At 38.6% G+C, this 2,829-nt stretch overlaps 1 long non-coding RNA gene across 1 annotated transcript; it reads left to right on the top strand.

Moving 5' to 3' along the window:
• Positions 1-1,118: 1,118 nt before the first annotated feature.
• LOC134099105 (uncharacterized) lies at positions 1,119-2,504 on the top strand. Its single transcript, XR_009941111.1, has 4 exons — positions 1,119-1,212; positions 1,636-1,735; positions 1,834-1,937; positions 2,226-2,504. It is a non-coding gene; the product is annotated as an uncharacterized LOC134099105 (long non-coding RNA).
• Positions 2,505-2,829: the final 325 nt, after the last annotated feature.

The raw sequence follows: 2,829 nt of genomic DNA on the forward strand, positions 1-2,829 counted from the left end.
GTATAAAAGTTACAAAGTTGAAAAGTCATAGCAACCCGATCCATTAGAATACCTACGTTACAAAGTTTGAATGAAGTTTCTAAGTTAAACGGTTGAAGAGAAATTGCGGTTAGAAAAAGCTGTCAGCGGAATAATAATAAAGAAAAGTCATAGCAACCCGATCCATTAGAATACCTACGTTACAAAGTTTGAATGAAGTTTCTAAGTTAAACGGTTGAAGAGAAATTGCGGTTAGAAAAAGCTGTCAGCGGAATAATAATAAAGAAAATAACTAGAAATGCAGTTCCAAGGAATTACCAGTGCATGAAAATGCAAAAAAATGTAGATATGGCTACTAAGGTGTAGCTAGGGTAAACATGGTGGTTGCATAGTTTAAAGAGAGTTGATAGTGTTAAGGTAGACATTTTAAAGCTTAAACATTCCTGTTCTAACTTAACTAATAATTTATAACAGGTATTCTAAAATGTTAACTATGCTAACAATGCTAACCAGGTTGATAAGTTAACTTAGCTGATGATTTCTAGCAGTAATGCTAAAAAATGCTAACTATGCTAACATTGCTAACTATGTTAACTATCCATAGTTGATGATAAATGACAGTTGGAATGGTTGAACAGTTAAATAGTTGAGTAGTTTCAGTGGTTAAATGATTTAATAGTGTATTATTGCAGTGAGGACTTTTATTTTGAAACAGTTGTGGACAGAGGAAACAGTTAACAGGATATGTAGTCTTCACAGAGAGATTGTATGCTTAAAGCCTGAGAGAGAGAGGGCTGCTGCAGGTGGGGCTGGCCACCTGGCATAAGATTCTAATAGCTGGGTTTCAATCACGTGATTATTATGACGCGCCACGGCGGGACGATTTGAGATGGAGGGCAGGAAGTAAACAATGGACCACCGTCTACCGTTGCAGACAGTCTGTATTGTACTGAAATAGACCCAATAAAAGAAGGCAATGAAGCCAAATTGGCCAGAGGACGAAAAAATAATCCTGCTAGAGGAATACAACAAATGAAAAACTATATTGAAAAGCAAATTTGGCTCACATATAATGGTAAAACAAAGAAATTGGGAGGAAATCACTGCAAAAGTGCAAGACGTACGGTGGTGAGGTGGCTAGCTACACGAAGTAGGCTACAACAAAGTTAGAAAATCTAACGGTTATGGCCAAGAAGGAGATGTCCTGCCTTGGGAGTGAATCAAATGGAAAAGGTAAGGGTTTTAAAAAAAAAAAAAACGCTTACGCTATGTTTATTAGCTGCATAGGCTACAAAAGATGACGTTAACTATCTAGGCCTAACTCATGCTTAGATTGCCCATAAAAGTTATCGTTATACAGACTTGGTAGGCCTAATTGACATAGATCATTATCTTCTTAATTTGTCTTTTGTAATCAGTAATGACGATTACATTTTTCTCTAACGAACTTTTAACCTGATTTTGCTTTCATTCTTTATGCTATGGATATGAATTATAATAATAGCCTATGATCAGCCGTTAACGTTAACGTTAGCTAGTCAACGTTAGCTAACTGACGTCCGTTTAAAACTTGCTGGCTTATAACCCGATTCTGGTTACCTAATGTTGGGCCTGCTAACGACGTTTATTCCATAATTATGAATATATTTTATTCAGGGGGTGTCCTAGCTCCAGCTGCAATGGTCGCTGACATGCATTGGACGCACCCAGTGATGGGGAGTGCTGGTGGACAGGATCTGCGCGTCCTATCAGAAAGGTAGCCTAGTCTGATAACAATATATTGAGTCTAGCAGCTAAATGCGTTAGTGACCGTAGTGTTATGACTGTATAGCTAACCATCAAAACCTTCTGCAGTGAGTCAGACCTTCGGCAGTGAGCCAGTCAAAGAAATGAGTGAAGCGATAGTGCCCGTCATCCTGTCTATCCTCCGCCAGCCCAGCGTAAAAGAGAGCGGAAAAGTAAGTTAGGCATATTGATGCTACTGTGTTTCCTATTAAAATGTTAAGCCTACATATTATAATCCTAAACATATTGTATCAAATACAGATGTTCTCACTAAGTCGGCATATGCGATTTAGGCTTGGGTGGACTGGGTAGACCCAGGCCTAACTTTTGTGCTCACACATAATGTCAAACAAACTTATACCCCGCTGACCACTTCGCACATTTCTACATCTCGTTGCAGTGCAGCTACAAGCTGTCACCAGACCTAATTAGGCTATTGTTTCCTTTTCTTTTCATTACAGGAACAACGACGAACCATTGAATCAACAGAGGACGTGTTGGCTCTCCAATAAGAAGTTTTGCTGTATCAGAGATGTAGAAATAGATACATTGCTTCAGAAAATTAGAAATAGATAAATTCGAAATAGAAGTTACATTGACATTGACTGACGAGGTCCTTCCATTTAATAAATACTATTCGTCATTAAATGTGTATTGCCATTTCATTTATGACATGCAATCAAATGAGTCGGACTGACTGTGATTCATAATAGTGATTTAATCATCTTCTGCAATTTAGTTGTTGACCATGGCGTAGCGCTCAGTGGATAGCCTAGGCTTGCAGTACTGCCTACGTCGTTCATTGACTGCACGAGTTTTGCACAGACTGAAGTTATAGCTCTCCTGTTGTATGGAATTGAAGATTAACACAATGATATCACTCAAAACTAATAGGCTAGTCTACATATTTAAGTCAAACAGCCTCAGGCCTACAATTTAGACAACTTGCCTGAGGTCTGTCCCCGTTCCTGAAAGGTGTTTCTTTCATCCAGAAGAGGCGTGCTTTCAGGCCACTGTGCCACAACGTTGATTATCTTGCTTTCGTGATTACAAATGAACTGTATT

This window comes from Sardina pilchardus, chromosome 13, assembly GCF_963854185.1.
Source record: "Sardina pilchardus chromosome 13, fSarPil1.1, whole genome shotgun sequence".
Taxonomy (NCBI): domain Eukaryota; kingdom Metazoa; phylum Chordata; class Actinopteri; order Clupeiformes; family Clupeidae; genus Sardina; species Sardina pilchardus.